This window comes from Engystomops pustulosus, chromosome 5 (genome assembly GCF_040894005.1).
Source record: "Engystomops pustulosus chromosome 5, aEngPut4.maternal, whole genome shotgun sequence".
Classification (NCBI taxonomy): domain Eukaryota; kingdom Metazoa; phylum Chordata; class Amphibia; order Anura; family Leptodactylidae; genus Engystomops; species Engystomops pustulosus.
The window spans coordinates 98980564-99002366 of NC_092415.1; the positions used below are offsets into that span (position 1 = coordinate 98980564).

Genomic DNA, 21803 nt, shown 5'->3' on the forward strand with positions numbered 1-21803 from the left:
AAGTTCAGGTGAGAGGAATATCCTACCGTAATCTCCTCTAAGATGAATTTGTCCTTATTACTCTCCTTGCTAACTTTTTACCTACAAACCGAAGGAAGATCTGCCCAGTTGATCAAGCAGTTTAGCAGACAGGAAAGGAGGCAGAAGAAAGGAGATAGGGACATTTTCCTTTGCTTAGATATAAAACAAAGAAGAATATCTTCAACTAAACTTTTCAATTACTAAACTTTGGATGCTAATGGTGGTTTTTTAAGATGCAGTTGTAATTTCTGTCACATACAGCATCCCTGAAAGTTAGGGCACATTCACATGGCCGTCTGCGGGGACGTACATGCAGCCGCATGTACGTCCCCATAGACGGCAATAGCGGCGCCGCGCAGATGCGGTGACACACATGTGTGGCACCGATCCGGCCCGCACACCGCAAAAAGATAGAGCATGCTCTATCTTTTGGCGTGTGTGCGGCCGTGCGCCGCTATTCTCTATGGAGGGAGGAGGGGCTGCCTCCTCCTCCTCTCCAGCACACGGCGGTATGCCCGCATGGCGGGCATACCGCTGTGTGAATGTACCCTTAGAATGATTGGGTAAAGTAATCATAAACTTCTAAATGAATAATAATACTAAAATAAAAATAAAAATAATAATAATGGAAACAGGGAAAGGTTGAGATTTAGGCAGTATTATACAGCTTTATTCACACTCAGGGAGAGATTTTATAATAAATCAGTGAATACACCAGTGCAGAGTCAGACTCCACAGTCTTAGGTTACATTCATACACACGTATACAAGGTGGGCATATGGCAATGCGCTGGAGAGGAGGAGGGGTGAGCACTACACGGCTGCACACACGGGAAAAGATAGATCATGCTTTATCTTTTTCCGATTTACGGCGCTGTTGAGCCACTATTTCCATCTATGGGGATGTATATACGGCCCCCCGGACAGTCGTGTGAATGATGTCTTATTCTGCTCTGGATAAATCATGATGGATGACTTATCTGGATTAGCTTAGAACTGTGAAATCATACTTTAGACTTTTCTGTAAAGACTGAATTTTTTGGTGACATGGCCAAACCACTTCCCCTTTTCCCAAGGCCACACCCCTTCTAAGACTAAAAATAGTGTAAAACGGTCAATAGATGTGGCATCACTCTTTTTTTTCTAGGCAGACAGGTTGTTTTTGTTGATCTTTTTCAGTCAAGATTAAAACGTCTTGAAAGACAAATAGTAAATTTTGAAATTTAAGATCTAATCCTGTATCCTATCGCTTCTCTGAACTTTGTGTATCAAACAGTTTTTAAGTAAACTAAGCATACCATTTGAAGTACATGAGTAAGGTAGATATGACAAGCCATTCACTACTGAAGTATAAAACAAACTTTATTGGCATCATTAAACACGACCTTTCTTTTCACTCTTAAAGAGTAGCCTGTACAGTGATGCTAACAAGCAAAACCATTTAAACTACACTGATCCATACCTGGATTAAAAAACTTTAAATATTTTTATGTAGATTAATGCTACAATATGTTAATCTCAGAGTCAACCTCCAATTTTCAAATAGCAAAGGACCTTTCTTAAAATCGGAAGCAATTTGTATATATTAAAATGCAATAATTTCAAGCTCATCACTAGTACTGTAATAGTACTGAAAATCCCTAAGGCTGCATTAACACTATCGCAAGGGGGGGCGTATATACGGGGCGACATATATACGGCTGATATACGTCCCCCATAGATGGCAATGGGAGCACGGCGCCCTACGGGAGAGGTACGGTGTCCTATTTTTTCACGGCATATGGCGCTGTGCGCCATGTATCCCTATGGAGAGGGGCGGGGGTGAGCAGCGCTCTCCCCCTCCTACTCTTCCCACGCACTGCCGTGTGCCCACCGTGCGAATCCGTGTGAATCCAACCTTAGGCAAATTTTTGGATAACATTTAGGATTTTCAGCATAAATATTTGGCATAGACATGATTTTTTTCCATGGCTGTACTGTAACCATTATACACATGTGTCTCTAGTCCATGATATTTACATAATGGTATTCATATTTCATCCTAGGTCAATTTGCAGAGCTGCTCTTTTAAAGAATGAACCTTTGTGGAAAATTATTTCACATTTTCTTTTTAGGAACATGTGGATTAATATTTTTAACATTAACCTATGTCTATTTTATTTGTGTTGAAATGATCACTTGGGCAGCTTAATTGAAGGCATTAGGAATCTTTCAACCCCAGGCACATATATGAAATAACCAGATTGTAAACAATAGTCAGAACATGTTTGAATCAGATCAAAAGGAAATATGGTGTTGAAGGGGGGCACCAGATGCTCCTCTAAGGAGATTGGGAACACAAGACAACTGGACCTAGGAAGACTAGAGGACAGGTCAGGAGAATGACACAAATGAGGAAGAAAGGCAGCAGATCACTTCAGGCAAGACACAAGGTACTTTGACCCTCAGGCACTGGCGAAAAGGGCAGGATTCAATAAATACCCCCTTTAAGATTAAAATTCGTTACACAGGTTACATGCACAATCCAGTTACATAACAGGAAGTGATCCCATTACAGGTCCTGCAGACACCAGAGTAGATCAGACTGGTATGGACTCCAGAAAACACCACTAATACTGGCAGAACTGGACTGGAGTAAGGCTAGGGAGGCAACTGGTCAACTGGTCAGTGCTGCTTCCTCCAGTGTAAAGCAAATGGCTGGAGGCCAAGGCAGAGATGACCAGCAGGGGCAGTGCTCCTTCCAAACACAAGATCTGGAGCTGGAGCGGTGAATAAGGGAACACTTTGGACATTGCATATCAGTTTCCCATATGAAGGGACCTTCATATTTCTTTGTTTAAATTTTCCAGTTGTGTAATTGTATGTTTTAAAAACCTTGTGTCACACTTGAAGAGAGAAAGCGTGTGGAATAGTCTCTTGGAAGAGTCTGTGGACCCTCTGGACCACCGAAGGAGATGATGGAGCTAGCCGCAAGCCGGGACCGGAGTCTAAGTGGACACCTGGTCTTCGTTAGAGCCCGTCGCAAAGGGAATGGTCTTGCTGCGGCGGGATGCCACCAGGTTGTTCCACGGGTGTGACTAGGCCTGCGTGGAAGCCAAGGTAGAACGACAGGAAACAGTCCAAACCTGAGATGACAGCAGGAAACACGGAGGAATACTAGTAACGCTGGCACACAGGTGAACACTGGAAAAACAGGGAACACTGGAGGCTTTCTCTTAGCAGGAAATGATGCTGAAGATCCGAAGGGGAGTGAAGGAAGGTGCCGGATTATAAGGGCGAGCCGGATTAGCATGAGCCAATAAGGAGGACACTGGCCCTTTAAGCCTTAAAGAGCTGGCACGTGCGCGCCCTAGCAGTGGGAGCGCGTGGCCTAGAAAGAGTACAGCCAGGAGCATGGAGAGGTGAGTCCAGGCCGGAGAGTGGGACAGCGGCAGCGGGGACCGCGGCATGGGTGTGCCTGCGATCCGCAACAAGGATTAAAAAAATAGTTCTTGGTGCAATCCCTTATATCAAATCTTTGGAATCCCCTACTGGGGAATCCCTGTAAGGGTTATAATAGTTAACTTGTGGGGAGGTACAATATTAGATAATTTACCAATAAATATATTTTAAAAGTTTTACACTGGCAGGGTGATTGTTCATGGACAGATAGATATCACATGACCATCCATCTGCGTCCATTGTATGGTCAGGAATGTCTGGTTGATGAAGTGAAAGACATAATGCTGAAATTAATATATCTAGGAAGAGGTGCAGAACATTTGATGCATATTGGTAAAATACCTAATATCCTACTGCCAAACTTACACACACATTACAAGACATGAGGTGGACAAGCCTTTTAAAGGCAAAAAATCATTTAGTCACCTCATACCATTCTAAAAAAAAAAAAAGGCTGTGGATTCCACCAGGTGTCATGTCTGACAGAAGTCTAACTTTTGGCCAATTTTAGCACAAAAAATTTCTATGCACAAGATAGATAATATTACAAGGAAATACAAAGAGTTGGTTTATAAACGGATTCAAAGATATTACTCATTTTCTGGAAATATTTCATAACATATAGCACCATAAACCACCTGGGACAATGAGCTTTCTTCCTTCAGTATTTCAGAACGATTTTAGTACCTCAAGTTCCATTTGAAATCCAATGTGAGCACATTTTTGTCAACAGTTACATAAAGCTTGTTCACACATACATTATGACTATCATGCAAGCTGCATGAAAACAGAATGAAACATGCTGCAGCTAAAGGTTCATTAATTCTCCTTCCGACTTGTCCTCCCTGTTCACATCTAAAGGAAAGTCTACATCATAAAGAGAGTGAACGTGATATATACAACACACAAATAGAGAAGAGAAAGAGAGATATGGAAAGTGAGATATGTGTAGAAGAGGAAATTATCAGAGAGAGATAAAGAAATAGTTAAATATTTAAATATAATAGTTGACTTTTAAGGCTACATTCACATCTCCCTAGAGGATTTCATTGTTCTGCTCTTTCATAGGACCAGAATAATGAAGAACAGAAGTTACTAATGTATGAAGTAGTGGACATCAATGAAAGCCCAAAAGACCCCATTGACATTTATAGAGTTCATTGGATTTCCATTGTGGTGTCTGTTATAATAAAGGATGATTTAGAGCAGAATCTGTCAATTAGTCTTTAGACTCCTTTAAATAAATTAAAACAAAATTACAAATACTGAACACCTGCCTTCCCATTCCCAGTGTTGCCTCTTCATATGCCCTCCATGTCATTGTTTATATGCATATGACATATGTCTGTCACTGGCCATGATGCAAGGATAGCTGTCGCTAGTAAAATGGGATATAACTGCTGCTTCCAATGATTGGCTGAAGTGGTCACCATCTGTGGATACATAGGAAAGATGGGGAGGTAACACTGGTTCTCTGGGGGACTAAAAGGTATACCTATTCTTCTATTATTTTAGGATTTTAAAATACAAAAGAAAATGTAAACCTAAACCACCCCCATAAGTCAAATCAAATCTACAGTGTTTGAATTTGAATATTCTGATAATTCAACTTGATTCCCAAATGTGCTATTGTGTTTAAGCTAGATCCCTTTAAGATTGGGAACACTCAAACAAAATAATCATTCCAAACTGTAATTCCAAACCCTTTTCCTGCAAAGCCACAATATGTGACGAAGTTAAATAATGCAGCCTGTATTCTGCCTATATTCCTGCGGATGTGATGCAAGGAGGCATGACAGTATAATGTCCCTGTGACATCACATTATTCAGGGACACTATGGTAATCCATGACAAGAATAAATTAGGTAATTGATGGCTCTACACTAACCTAGTATAACATCAGTGGATCTATTTATGATATGCCTCATACAGTGCAGGCAATACAATATCATATAATAGGTCCTTGGTCATGAAATTAAATCTAAAGTTTGTATTTATAATGTAATATTTATAACCTTATTGCATTTTAACAGCAATCCATACTGTCAATACCATAGTAATTAAAGTGTAATTACTCAGGGATGCATCATTCTCCTTTCTACTTAAGAATTCATTTTCCATGGAGTGGCTATATATAGATTTCTATATGTTCCCATGAAACACTATACTAAAACGCTTCCATGTCTGCTTGGTCTTTTTGTTTTAGAATACAAAATCATCTATTGATTGGATTCAGTGGCTTGTGTTAACATAGCGCAGTTTCCCCATCCCTGTAGGAGCAGGAGTTAATTTCTCTCCCTGTCAGATTACAGCTGTTTTGTACTTTTCTGCCCATTGAATGATTTTCCATTCTGCTGTGGAGTTAAACAGAGCTATTTTGTAGGGGCACACATTTTATTTTTCCTATGATAGACAAGCGTCAGGCAGGGGCTCAGTAGGACCACCACATTCATTTCACTGTGCTGTGGTTGCAATGGAGAATCAGTCTCTGGGGTCAGTGAAAGTGTGTTAATCTACTTTATCTGCTAGCTTACAGAAAATTGCATATTTAAGCCTCTTGTTATGAAACAGCTCCATCAGTCTCTAATTAATGTGTTGTACATGCTGTCTGAGGCTGTGCTACCTTCTCAGCTACTGTATCAGCTCTCCAGTAGCAGCAGCATCAGCAGCAGCACAGAGAGGCAGTAGCACATTGGTTAACACTGTACATAACCTCCTCACAAATTGCACAGCTTCAGCAGCAACACATCCATTAGTCTGGAAAAGACAGCGTTCCCAAGTGGCTCCCGTGCATTTTCCCCCCAATTCTCCTGTCACCGTCCAATCCTCTGTATGCTCTCCCTGGATGTAGGGAGTGTTCAACACTAATCAGGTCAATGATCATCCCAAGTCTCAAGGGACCTGACAGGAGCCTATTGCCCTAGTTAGAAGATCTCTCTCTGTCCAGGGCACAGTGCTTGGAGATATTATACAGAGATCACTGGCACAATAGCACTCTGTACAAGAGAAGCTCTCAGGATTTCAGCTGGGCTCTACTCACAGGAAACAGGGACAGCACTTGCTCTACCTGCTGGGTGTTGGTTTGGCTGCTTGGACTACAGGACAGAAAGCATCTCAATTAAGGTAAGTGATCTTTTATGTGGGTGAATGCATCCTTCTAAGTGTGTGGATTGAAACTTCTGAGGGAACTGGCAGTCTGCACTGCAGCAAATAAGCCTTCTATCTCTGTCAATACAAGAAAAGCTTTTATTTCTCCCTTTACTATTTCCCTGATCCTGTGCTGTCAATTTCTGAAGTGAACTGTTTTCTTTGACCTTTTCATGTTGCTGGTGTTCTGGCTTGAAGGCAATCTCTGAGAATTTCCTAAACAGATTGAGTCATAGCATTTTAAGGAAATGTTAATGTCTTAGATAAGAATGTGGGAAATAATACCTTGGCATGATGGATTTCTGTAGTAGGGGATATTTTTTTTTACTTTGGGCTGAAACTTTGGAGTTCACATTGAATCATTACAACATAGTTGGAATGAAAAGACTACTGTAATAATATAAATATGATTTTGGTGATGATGGAGAAGGAGGGGTTAAATATATTATTCTGCTGACTAAGTAAGGAACCATGCTAAATCTTGTTATGTGTCCGCCTGCAGGGTTAATATCAAGGGAACATGCATTGAAATGTGATTCTAGCATAGTGGATCGAGAGCATAAAACAAGCCATTAATGTCAGCACTGTACTATGTTTCCATCTTTCTCCAAGAAAGCTCTTATTTATAGAATAGTTGACTGTATTAATAGGTCTACAGTACCTAAGAGACAGTGTGGAAGAAGCAAGATATCTGTTTATTGCAGATAAAACATTTAGCAGGCTGGATGATGGGAGTTACAAAGACAACAGCTAGTGAGCATTCCCCATATATCTCACTGCCTTGATCAATGTTACATTGAATTACAGAGAAAATATGAATAAATCATTTCTAGGTTATTTCAAGGCAGGTGAATATAGTCCCCCAGCCCCCATCAAACCTTAATCTCCGGTAAGGGGAGAGAAATATGATAGAGAAAGTGTTAAATCAAGAAGCCAAGTCAGATTACAGAGCAGGTATTTCATCCTGTCACTCCACATTTGAAGTTGGTGGATGATAGTCAAGGACTCTTTTTGTCAGGCTAAGGTCACATATTTAAGTTAACAAGGGTCTATTGTCCTCTGGTGACTCAGTCCCAAGATTTTTTCGCACAGGTGTAAAGTACTTGAGATATATGTCATTATCTTGATATGTAAGAATTGAAATCAGTGGATTTTATATTGATTGACATGTTGTATACAAGTTAGTTGTGATTTTGTATGTCATTTTGTCACTGGTATTCATTGGGAAGAAATTTGCTAGACAAATGTTATGTACAATATTTCCCTGAGACTTATAATGTATTATTTCTTATACAGCTGTCTATTTAAAGGATCACTATCTGCCAAACAAGAGATAAAAAGGAATAGACATAGCAGAACCTGTGCATGAGTGATAAAGAGTTCAATAAAAATTGAATGTACCTCTGTTAATATCTGAGGAGCTAAAGATTTTCATCTGGCACATCATGTGGCATCATAGGGTTTTGATGCTTTCTCACCCATTATGCAGGATGGTCACTTGTTACAATTAACTTTCTCTTTACATCATGAACAATACTAATTACTACATTACAGAAGGCTACGATAATGGATTTGTATTAAATTCAGTGTTTTAGGTGATGCCGAGAAATATAATTAATTGAGAAATTTGGAATGATTGAAGAAGGATTTAATGTGATCAATTAATAAAGTGGGAGTCACTCAAAAGTCTGTGGAATGATGGCAAAAAAGTTTAGACTTTGTGTTATAACTTTAAGGATATCATGGTATGTAGTCACCTCTAGCACATAGGTTCCCAATATATTGTTAGATGTAGTTGTGTACACACACACATATATATATATATATATATATATATATATATATATATATATATATATATACATATATATATATATATATATATATATATACATATATATATATATATTATTTTTTTTTTCTTCTAGAGATTGTGAAGTAGTTCCATAGAGATACCTTAGGCCACTCTTATACATATTATAGCTTTTCTGTCCATGTTTCTGTAGCCCGGAAACATTGACATTAAGGCCCTGTTGACATGTTTTGGATCCTTAATCTCAAAGGAAGCTGAAACCAAAATTCATGACAGGTTTGTTTAGTGCACACCCTGACCATGTGAACATGTCTATAGTCTGTTCAGGCTTGCTGGTGCAGGTTGCTGACAAAAATAACATATCTCCCGCAGAAGAAAATCAATTGCATGTTAAATTTCAAAAGATTTTGTTTCACCTAGTAAACACAATGGATGGTGTTTAGTAGCCCCATACACATTAGGTAGCAAAGCAATCCTTGCATTGGCAGCTACAACTGACATCTTAGAAGCTGATGACAAATATTTGGGTGACTATGCTTTCATTTTCTCCTGCTTTCTATGATGTGCCAAGGCAAACAGAGAAGTAAAGATCATATATATGTATGATAGGCTTCTATGCAGCTTACCAAGATACAGTATGACTCATAGCATAAGATTCTATCATATACTGAAGCTACAATCTTTCTGTTTTAATCTTCTGGTAGATAATATATCTACAAAATGTTAGATTAGTCAGTAACTCTGCATCTTCATGTTCTATTGTTGTTATGAAGAAATATAATATATTATTTACTGTGAGGCTCAAGTGACGTCCTAGAGAAGAAAAAATGACAAGTTGGTCTGTGTTTCCCTTCCAGATGGCACAATGTAATAGAGAGAGACAAGCTGAGTGCCATCATCTATGGATCTGTTTATACATGTATTTTGGGGTTTAGTGCGTGTTCATAGTTTTAAGAATTTATTTAATTCTTCTATTTCTATAACCAAGCAGAACAAGGAAATGGTTAACACAAATAACAGAGCTACTTCTGACACGACTCCTAGGAAAGACAGAGAGAAAGTCATATTCCACCCAAACACTTATGGTTGACAGCTTTATAAGTATCAGTTAGAATCGCCTCAAATGACAGATAAAATCGTCCATTTATGAAAACAGACAGCACACATCTGCACTAAATGCAACACTTTTTAATGGATACGTTCCAACAGCCGTTATTTTAAGAGATCCTGCGGACAATCCAGAGAGCATATCCAGTCACACCTACTTTTTCTAGATTCCTCTTAGACTATAGTTTCTGAGGATCTGTGGTAGCAAGACTTCTGCAAATCTGCTTTGGAAAATGGAATAAAAGGTGCTGAGATTCTCCACCCTCTAAGCTGGGGCCGTAAAGGTACATAGAAGCCTCTCAATTACTGCAAGTGGTTCAACTAAACTTCTTAGAGACCTGTGAGGATTTACATAGTTTCGGTGTTGTTTTTCATAAAACCAATTTGATACAATGTTGAAGTATTCTTGGAAATCCTTTGAAAGCCTGAACCACTCTGTGATTCTGTATTCATGACCCACATATCTGAGGAGAAAAGGTACAATACATTCATGTATCCTGCTCTCAGATAGGCCAATAACCAGTTAATTTTCAAGCAGGTTACCTTTAAGGTGCATCTGATCAAGGCTGATTCATATTTGCACTTTCCCTATGAATATATAAGATAGACTCTTTGAGGGTTATTTATCATTAGACCAGCTAATTTTGGAGCTTTGCTGCCCATCAAATTCATTAGAGTGGCCCGTTTCATAAATGTTCTTATCGTCTGGGATTTTTTTTTTTCAAAAAGTCCCAAAAAAATCTCAAAATGCATAAAAAGTCTCATCACATAGACCAGCAGGGGACTGGAGTGACTATGAGACTTTTGATGGGACTTTTTGCAAGAGTCTCAATTCATGAATCTGGCTTTGCACTGTGTTGCACTAGCATTAGTTCTATGTTTACGCCAGATTAATGAAGTGGTGCATGTAGTCCTGTGAGACTTTTTAGCAGTGAAAAGTCTTAAAAATCCTCCATATGACTTCTTTAAGACTTTTATACACCAAAATAGCCCAGGAAAACCAATGATAAATCACCTACTTTATGTTCGGCCTAGGCAGTGAAAATGCTTCTAGTAAAGACCTCAAACATTTGAATTTGAGTCCATTTCATCCAATGAAGGCCAAGAGTATGATGGCCTGTATTATGCATTCCTGCATCATACAAATCATAGTCAGCTATGCTATACACAGTGAGTCATAGTCATTTTTTATAACTATGGATGTTGGATGCCTTTGTTGGGAATGCACTGACATAACGTCATACTGTTATGCTTAGCTATTTATTGCATGAGCTCCCTGGCTTGCATGCTAAATGTAATTGGTAGAAGCCATAGACCATTTTATGGGTCAGATTATTGTAAAATATGAAATTTGTTGGATGATTGCAGTATTATGTCTACAGAAACATGCACAAGTCTTTGATTCTGTTCCTTACATTTACCAAACATGTATTCACTTTCCTATCTAGTGAAAGATGAACATCAAAGCCACATCCTAACACATTCAGTATTTTTTCTAGCAGGAAATCATTATGTTAGCAACTGTTTTGCTTTGATAACTTCATGAACACACTGTCAATGTGGATTCTTTCCTTACCAAGACTCAGCTGAAAAGTTATATTCTGTACTTTTCTTATACTGTATAGTGATATTAGTATAAGAGGAATTGCCATGTTGTTCCATTGTTGATGAGCTTGTTTGGGAGCCTTGTAACATGTAGCTGTGAAATATTGCAAAGGTCACAAATGTGAATAAGCTAAAACCACTATTCAAGGAAATGTCATCGAGCTGAAATAACAATGACAGGCTGCAAAAATCCACCATGTGATTAAGTGAGAAATTATAGGGAAAAGGGATGATGACTGCAGCAGCAGTTGTATTATTACTACTTTCATTTTTTTTAATCAGATCGTAGTATAATTATTAGAGATGAGCGAACATGCTCGTCCGAGCTTGATGCTCGTTCGAGCATTAAGGTACTCGAGACGGCTCGTTGCTCGGACGAGTACTTCCCCTGCTCGAGATCGAGCATTTAATTAAAAAAACACAGTGAAGAACAATGAAGAATAGAATAAAAACAGTGAACACAGGATCATTTAAGTGAAAAACACAGTAAAGAACACAGTGAAGAATAGATTACAGATGTTCGGCACATCTGCTTACTTGTCGGAAGATACGCGCGGAACGGTGCGAACAAAATAGTATGTGAAGAACAATATATATGTGTGAAGAACACATTGCAGAACACGGTGAGCAGGACAGAGACAACGAGGAGCAGCACAGAGACACCGGGGAGCAGCACAGAGACACCGGGGAGCAGCACGAAGACATGGGGCAGCAGCACGGAGACATCAGGCAGCGGCACGGAGTGGCACGGAGACATCAGGCAGCGGCACGGAGACATCGGGGCACGGAGACATCGGGGCACGGAGACATCGGGGCACGGAGAGAGCGGGGCACGGAGAGAGCGGGGCACGGAGAGAGCGGGGCACGGAGAGAGCGGGGCACGGAGAGAGCGGGGCACGGAGAGAGCGGGGCACGGAGAGAGCGGGGCACGGAGACAGCTGGGCACGGAGACAGCGGGGCACAGAGACAGCGGGGCACGGAGACATCGGGGCACGGAGACAGCGGGGCACGGAGACAGCGGGGCACGGAGACAGCTGGGCACGGAGACAGCGGGGCACGGAGACAGCTGGGCACGGAGACATCGGGGCACGGAGACAGCGGGGCACGGAGACAGCGGGGCACAGAGACAGCGGGGCACGGAGACAGCGGGGCACGGAGACAGCGGGGCACAGAGACAGCGGGGCACGGAGACAGCGGGGCACGGAGACAGCGGGGCACAGAGACAGCGGGGCACGGAGACAGCGGGGCACGGAGACAGCGGGGCACGGAGACAGCGTATCTCCCGACAAGTAAGCAGATGTGCCGAACATCTGCAATCTATTCTTCACTGTGTTTTTCACTTAAATGATCCTATTCTTCACTGTTCTTCACATCTGTTAACTTGTCGGGAGATAATATACGCGCAGAACAGTGAAGAATAGATTGCAGATGTTTGCATACATCTGCTAACTTATCAGAAGACATTCTTTTTCAATTAAATAACACATTTTATTCCCGAACCATGGTCCCTTTGAAAAATGCTCGAGTCTCCCATTGACTTCAATGGGGCTCGTTATTCGAGACGAGCACTCGAGCATCTGGAAAAGTTCGTCTCGAATAACGAGCACTCGAGCATTTTAGTGCTCGCTCATCTCTAATAATTATATAAAATAAATAAATAAATAAATAAGTAAATAAAACCTGATCCCTATCAATAGGGGCTTGCATTTGATATACAGACAGTTCTCAGATTACATAGAAGATTGGTTCCTCAGGTTTGTTCTTAAGTTTAATTTGTATGTAAGTTGGAAGAGGTATATTTTATAATTGTAGCACCAGAAAAAGTTTTCTGTCCCTGTTACAGCTAATCATTTCAGCCTGTGACTAAAGTAAAGCATCCATAGAGCTTCACCAAAGGTCAAAGGTCACAGTGGCCAAAAAAGTTCTTCTATAACAAGGGGTTGTCTGTAAATCGAGTGTCTGGGTTTTCCATGAAAGAAAATTCTTAAATTTCAATCTCCTTGTGATGTTTACACATTAAAGATAATTTTAACCCCTTACTTTACAATTCTACTCAGTTTTACTGCTGTTTTATCTCATATTACTCCCTAGGCTGGTCAGTGTATAATCCCAGAGTGTGGGCATGGACCCTCTTAGCAGACACATTATAATCCCTGTATTAGAGATGATGAGATCCATGAGATGCGTAATGCACACAATGACATTCTTAGCTCTGCTACATCTCTGCTCTGCCACAACACACTATCAGATCTGAAGTTCCTCCCCCTCCCCCAATAAAGAACTTATCCGCCTGTAGCTTGTAGCTCTCCTCAGATGTGATGTGTTGTTTGCTGGCAGGAAATCAGTATGTGTGAGCTCTTCCTGGAATGCAAAGGTGGGGGGTGCTGCAGGGAGCAGAGAAGAGCTCATCTCCACAGCCAGAAAAAATTGCTGCCAACACTAAAGTCAGAAGATCCAGGGTCGGAATCAGGGGCAACTGAAATTGTGTACATCGGGAATGATAGAGATAGGCTGGAATTATATCTGTAAAATCCTGTATTTTTGTTAATAACAGTTAATTATATAATGTGTTATTTTGTTATCCTGAGTTTATTTAAGAAACATGTCTTCATGAGAATACCCCTTTAAGTTGGGGATTGCCTATATCATCTGATTGTGGTAGATTCTCTGCTAACCTCTCTTTGACATGAATTGTACAAAAAGTTTTTCCAGCAGTTTCCAATATTTTTATACAATGTTGCCATTATTTTCATGAAGGAATGATCTTGCACATATACTGTAACCTTTAGACTGGTTCCATATTGTTAGAATACCAGCATGACAAGCTTTATTAACCATTAACAAGAACGGCTTAAAGGGATTTTAGATTGCTCTTCTGGATTCAATTTCTTTCTTTGCCTTTTTGACAGGATTGATGATTCTGGAGACCCTTACAGTCAGCTACTATGTCTAAGGGGCTAATATGTAATTGGTCAGTTTCACTGGATTAAGAAGGTGCTCATTAAAATTCATTGGTATCCACTTGTTTGATGTGGCTGTTGATACAAAAGGAATTGCTTACACTCTATGCCCCAAAAGGGTGTGTGAAAATTTTCCTATTGTGGTATATAGTAGTGTATATGGTAGTGTGTATTTTTATAATGTACTATCAAGATGTATATATATCACATGATTTGGCTACACTCATCAATATTCTATGTTAAGTTTTAGTTATGTATAGTAGATATCTAAATATACTGTAAAACATTGAGATAAGGTTTCATGTTTGTTTTAATATATAGACATATTGGTCTGAAGTAACATAATGGAGATTTAATACCTAGACTCTACGGGGACAAGTAATCTGTACTCTTACTTATATTTCTTTCCTCATTGTTTAGTAAAAATGTAAACAAGGAACAGTGACCAGGGTGAGGCTCCTTTCTAAGTCTATGAGACTGACAAAAGCAGTACTTAGATCCTTCTGTTAGTGCTATATAACAGAAGAACTTGGTCATTCTCCATCTATCCGCAGCCCTGCTGACTTTATTTAAGAGATTTTTAGCTTTAAAGAGTAGAAACATGAATATAAATGTATTTGTGTTTCCACATTTTTTAATGACAAAGTTGGTCCTCTGAGTGCAGAACCAGGCCAGCAACCTATGTATATTTAAGAAACCTAATTTTAATGTACAAAGCTAGATCCCCAAGAAAGATAAATAACATATGTGTAATTCATATTCTCTTCTGAAGCCAGGAATGTTAATGCTACATTTGTTGCAAGATTAAAATAAGGTTGCCATATTATCTAAAAATATTAACACTATTAATAGTTCTGTTCTAGATATGAAATCCAGGAAGCAACTTCACTTTGGTATTAATATGCGACTGATATTCCACTAACATATTGTAATGATAGTAGAAATGTATTCACTCCTTGTTGCGCTAAGATAAAACTAATGAATATCATAAAAGGCATATTACAGCCATGACCTGCGTCATCAATTTAAATGGCATAGATTGATGTCACTCTGCAAATTGCAATATCGGGCAATAATTAGTGTTCTTATGTGTCAGTCTTTTGAGTTATTTTAATATTTGGCACTCTTCATCCACATCATTGCTTCTGCCTGCAGGTATATATTTCTGTTGCTGTATTTGCACATAAATAGAAAGGAGACCCTTGTTCATTTTGTGATGTTCCACACATCACACTGAAGAAGGCATGAAATAAGCCAGTCAAGCATTGGAATGGTTGAAATGAATGTAAATTCTTGGCTGAAATACCATATCAGACTGTAAATTCATATGTCACAATGTCACCGCTCCATTCAAGAGGAAAAAATTCTGTGTCCTTTTGACATTGGAGACTTTTTGTAAACACATAATTAGCGGTGTCTGGACTTTCCAACATTCACAGCATTTAATAAACCAGGAGTTATAGCAAAATACTCTGACATTGACTGGTAGATGTCCAGACTGTCTGCTGTCCTTACGTTTCTATACTGACCTTGATGCAATCTTTATTTCCCCAGGCTTTCTTTTTTATTCTGGATATTCACATTGACAATTGCCATTGATCATCCCTCCAAAACCACAATTGATTCTTCACCATCTTCTTTCATAACAAAAGCAGAGCAAAGATATCCGCTTGTGGCAAGTGTACAGTGAATTACAAGTTTTATTGCAGAATTATATTATGTAGAAATTAAGAAGGGCAGACATATCTTACCATATTTATTCTCTTCTATGTATAATACAACACTTTTCTAAGACAACATTTATTATCAAATCTCTGTTATATTCTAAGACTGAACTAAAGTACAGCTCCTGGCCAGTGTCCAGATCAATAAAACTCATATTGAATACCTACCCTGTACCAGGCAAGAAGTGAATAGCTTTTGTGGTTGTGGACTCGGGAACACAGGAAAAGAAATCTTGAACTAGTTATAGATGAGATATATTTCATCAAGGAAATAGCAGCTAGTACTGTAATTATTATTGATGGTGATCTGGAAAGCTCCATTTTACAAGTTCAATAAAATGTTTTCCTCATCTGATCCAAAGACTTATTATTTCTTTTTACCGTTTTCAGTTAGGATGTCTTTTTATGTATTGATTTGAATTTACAACAAAGGTTTTATGCATCAGCTGCAAAATAGTTTGAGGGGCAATTTCGTTGTCTCTTGTAATTGGTTTTATAGAGAAGGTTTTTTGTATTAAGAGGCTCTTCTAAAGAATATCTTGTGAGACACTCACAGGGCTTTCATTTCTTTATACTTTCTATGTTAAAGTTTGTTCCGTATGCATTGATGTTAGACGTAACAATAACTGTTTGCATTGGGGTCTGAGAGATACTTTTGCAGCCGCAGGCAGCTGTTTACATGATATTGAGCTATGTTCCAACTTCAGAAACCTCCCTCCCATCCCAACATCATCCACTGATGTTGAACATGATACAGAGTGTACTTTGCTTATCTATCATTCATCCATTGCTCATAGATGGACATTTTTTATCATTATGTGTAGTGATTATTTACTTAATTTATTATTTTCTATCGCAATTGTTGTGATGTAAATTGCATATTATATTGCTAAAAAATGCAAAATTGGCTTTAACCAAATTCAAGTCAATGCAATGGCGGAGAAATCTCCTCTTTAATAAAGTTATGCATTTTGTATATTTGTAAAAAAGATCATAATAGAGACTCTATTGTAATGAAACTTTGCAATGTGTGAATACTATTTGTTCATATTTGTTATAGCATTGACATCAAATGAGTTTTGATGAGTGCCCCTGAAGGTTTTAATCATTATCGTAAGGCTGGCTATGATTTATATAATCTTTGAAGCTTAAAAATTATAAGATTAAAAATTGTATCTATTTCTTTTCATTCAATCATCCTTTGGTTTCTGTACACTTTGCATTGCTTTTTCATAAGAATGCACTAATTAGCAAATTTTCATGGTTGTTCTTATATTCATCCATGACCAAAGACAAACTAGATCATAGTTTTACATGAAGGAGCCTTCGACCTAAAAAATAGAGAAAGTCCAAGTATTCTCCAAACAAACATTATACAATAGAAAATCAGCCTGAGCTCAACCTCTTCCAGTAAAATAAAGTCAGTACATATTCCAAAGGTATTCCTGTTTCCAAAATTACTTGGTTATAGTGAGGATCAAATAGGTTTATGTTCCCACTCCAGCGCTTCTCCTCCTTCACCTCGTGTCTTTTTGCCGATAATTAACAATCTGGACACCGATGTTCCATGACACTAGAAGTATTTAGGTGAACATAGTGCAGGTAACTTCAATAAAAGGTAACATTTTATAAAAAATGTACTGAAAAACATGGATTAAAATATCACGTTTAGTATTAAAAGTTTGGACACCATGCCAAATCTGAAGATGTATGCAAAGACAAAAAAATGAACCTCCCCAACCAATATAGGGTATCTATGTAATGCCAACACACAAAAATGAGTACAAAACACAGGAGAAAGCACTATGTGTTACGCTATGTGTTCTTAACAAAGAATAAGGAAGTTTATTTAAAGAGATACAAAAAAACACACACCACACAGACAATGATAAAAACAATTAAAACGTACCGAAGTACTTGGAGGTACTTTGGTATGTTTTAATTGTTTTTATTATTGCCCGTGTGGTGTGTGTTTGCCATATTACACATAGCGTTTTCTCCTGTGTTTTGAAATCTGAAGATGTAATAACCCCATCACTACATCTACATATCCTGTTTTTTTCCCCTACAATAATACCCCCTTGTTTTAATTTCCTTTTAAAGCTTGTAAAATAGAACATCTTACAAGACTGAATAATAAAGTCAGTTATTCGCATGTTGCATAAGGATATGCTGACCAGATCATGACCTCCATAGTAAAGAATGTGATCACATGCAATAGAATACAAAATTAGACTTTATTGCTATAATGTTAACATAAAAACATAATTTTATATCTAAAATTATTTTAGTCTGTCCGTGTACAGAGTTAGTCCCCAACTTAAGAACACCCAACTTACAGATGACCCCTAGTTACTATCAGACCTCTGTGCCCACTGTGACCTCTCTGGATGCCAGTAATTTACTAAACTTTAGCACCAGGCTGCAGTGATTTTCTGTAAGGTGTCTGCAAGAAAGCTTCATTGTTTCCATGTGAATTCAAAATTTTCTAAATAAAATTGTTACAATCAAAAAATACTTTGTCTGGAGTTTCACTTACAAAATATATGTGTTCCGACTTACATAGAAATGTAACTCAAGAACAAACCTTTGAAACCTGAGAAGTGCCTGTATTAGATGTACTTACCGTACTTTACTTTCTTTAAATTTATGGGAAAACCAATGGAAACTGATGCTTAAAAATGGTTTTATGCAAACTGTGATCCAACAAAGGAAACAATTTGTCCATGCTGCTTTTCTATCAAGTTGATTCTTTAGTGTCACTTGATATGAGGTTAATGTTGTAGGAACACATTAATATTGTACTAGATCTGCACCTTCCTTTGCCTTTCTTTGCTTCACGTATAATTAAGCTTAGAGTTACAGCTATAGTGAGACCCCAGGAGCAGGCTTGAGTGCTGTTGAGCTGTGTGAGACAAGAGAAGAGTCTTGGGATCACAGTGCTTACATCTGATTAGTTATTGCAAACACCAAAACAGTCATTTTCAGAGCTAAGAAAACCAGAGGGTATCATTTTAAAGACTCTAAAGATTTCTTGCAGTGGTTTGGGCATAGAGAAAAAATGATCACTTTCTAGTTAACTGTAAATCCTTATGGGTTTAAATTGTTATCCAGCCTTTATTTTAAAGCCCACAGCAATAAACTGCTTTTATTGACTTAAGAAAAAAAGTTTCAGTTTTAGTAAGTAGAATCACAAAACGTTAGACATTAAAGCCAAAGGAGTTAAACGAGATATATCCGGAACCCCAGAGTGGAAGTAGTTTAGCATCTACTTCTCTGTAGTCTTCTCTGTAATGATTCCTTGCCCCTTTAATGCTAGAGTTTTAGGACATTCTTTTTTTTTTTGAAGTTGCATTGACATCACAAAGCTTGAGCTTAGAAATTGCTGAAATTGTGCTGTCTTTTCAATGACATTGTATCTTGATATATTCATTTACATTTTTGCTCCAGGTGGTGCTGGTTTTGATTTGGGAAATTGAGGGCCATTTGGGAGGAGATCTCTGCCATCAATAAAATATCAAGTGCTGCTGAAAATGTATTTCTGCAATCAAAAACACTTCCTGATTTGAGGTTGCATAAATGAATGTGGCACAAAATATGCATGAAGTTTCTTTGATCAAATGCAGATGTATTCTTTTACTCGTAGACACTAAAGGGAAACTTAAAAATATTTTTGAAGCTTAGGCTTTTTATTTGCTGTAATAATTTGTTTTCTTTTGTTTCAGTAAACTATTTTTATAAGTCCCTACACCTGTGCAACACTTAAGATAGTAATGTTATTTCCCAGTTTTATATTTATGTTTCAACATTAAAGACATGCAAAACATTTTTAAAAAGATTACCACTAATAAACTAAATATAGCTTCTCTATTAGCTCTTAGTTTGCATATTCCAATGAATAATTTTCTTTTTTCCAACTGTAAGGCTGGCATTGTATATATAAATACATGCAGAAATATGCACAGACAATTGTATGCCTGGCACATGCACACCGGTTATATACTACATGTCCATTTATCTCACACACACATGCATACACAGAAACATGTATACAGGGACATGCTTGCATCACACACATATCTCACACATATTTACCCACAGTGAAGTCTGTGATCCATGAAGGAAGGCAATCCATCTTGGAGGAAGCTATGCTTGGTCAGACAAAGGGTTAATCATCTTTGTCTGCTTCCTCTTTCTTTTGATCCTGGAATAATCTCCTGGTGAGCCCTTCCCCCTCCTCTCTCACTGCAGTTAAAAGATATAAGAGGGAGATCAGGGTATGCATAATAGTACGTGCCTGCACCCCACTACTCTCACGGAACTCTTGGGGGCCCCTCTCTAGTCAGGGCCTCTTGAACAAAAACCCATCAACCCCTCCCCCCACTGATAATGGCTGTGGCATCAGGATAAGCATCTATCCTGCCACTCCATTCACTGCCTATATAAGCATTTTGAGATTGCACTGCTCCTTGTGTCAGGGTGCATGCTCATCATTTTACTCCACCCATTAATGAGAATGGTTTCCCTAATCTCTGGAGACCTTGGAGTCCTGTTCTCATGATCATGGGAGGCCAAGTGGTCAGACCCTCAGCACTCACCGGGATAGGAGATAAATTTATAAGTTAGGATTACCCATTTAATCAAGATTTTTTAATTAAAAACTGTATAAATAAGAGTAACATTTTAGTTCACAAAATGTATTAAACAGTTCATAAACTTGAATTCACTGCAAAGATTTGTATAAATATACAGTGTAAGGCTACATTCACACTAACGTATGGGGGACGTATATACGGCCGACGTATATATATGGCCGATATACGTCCCCCATACACTCCTATAGGTTCACGGCCCTGTACGGGAGCGGTACGGTGCTGCACACGTGCGGCACCGTACCACTCCGTAGCACGGGAAAAGATAGGACATGTCCTAGCTTTTCCCGTATTACGGCGCCGTGCGGCGCCGTGCGCTGTATCTCCCTGTGGAGAGGGGCGGGGGTGAGCAGCGCTCATCCCCTGCTCCTCTCCGCAGCGCCGATGTATGCCCGCCGTACTACAGGAAAAGATTATCAAAGTAAGCAACTACTTCAAAGTAGGCTGTACCTTGAACAAAAGGATCATTTAATAATGTGTTAAAAAGTTTATAGAACCAGTGTATTATATACAATAAACTTAAAAATGGATTCCATTATACAGTTTTCGGCAGTCTACATTCACAGCTATCCTCCCACTAATAATCAATAAACCATCTAAACAATTTGGACTGTCATGGACAATTTGTGCCTTACTGTACTGATTTAGCTTGCTTTCTTGATATTGAGTGGTGTAGCAGAAGAGTTCTAAGGATTACTTGGGATGGAAGCATCCCCTCAGCTTCTTGGTATAGCTTAAAACAGCACAACCAAGAAGGCTATACCAAGAAGCTGAGGGGATGCTTCCGTCCCAAGTAATCCTTAGAACTCTTCTGTCACACCACTCAATATCAAGAAAGCAAGCATTTTGTTGGATCACAACCCATATATATATATATATATAAGTCATAGTTAAGTCAGAAGAATAACCTTGTTAAGAAAAGATTGTCTCAATCTGTAAAATAATCAAGATGCTGATTTTAAGGGTAAAAACAATATATTGGGTCACTTGGGGCATTAGAAATTGGAATGCATTAGAAAATGTTTGGAGGACCGTGAGATGGAATGCGTGATGTCTACAGCGTTCATTCGGCTACGCGGGTTAAATAAGTATGGAGGGTGTACTGCGCATGAGTGAATAAATGCAATCATATAGGAAACAAAGTGGGAAGGAAAGTGACATATTTCCTATTTTTCTAATTCATTGCTTTCACTTTGTGCTTGGAATTCACTCTAAGTACTAGAGAAATTTGGAGGTTATCATGAGAATTATGGGCACTAGCTACTAAAATACATAACAAGTGTTTTTTTTTCTATCCTCCATATAAAGGCTTATTTATTGGGAGGTGGAAACAG

At 38.6% G+C, this 21803-nt stretch overlaps 1 protein-coding gene across 6 annotated transcripts in view; it reads left to right on the top strand.

Annotated features, from left to right (window-relative positions):
* The first annotated feature begins 6089 nt into the window (after window positions 1-6089).
* The window catches only part of CDH12 (cadherin 12), a 508006-nt gene continuing 492292 nt past the window's right edge, over window positions 6090-21803 (top strand). For all 6 annotated transcript variants that reach the window (XM_072152753.1, XM_072152755.1, XM_072152752.1 and 3 more), the window contains exon 1: window positions 6090-6584. The gene's annotated coding sequence lies outside the window, so the exon portion shown is untranslated. The remainder of the gene's footprint in view (window positions 6585-21803) is intronic.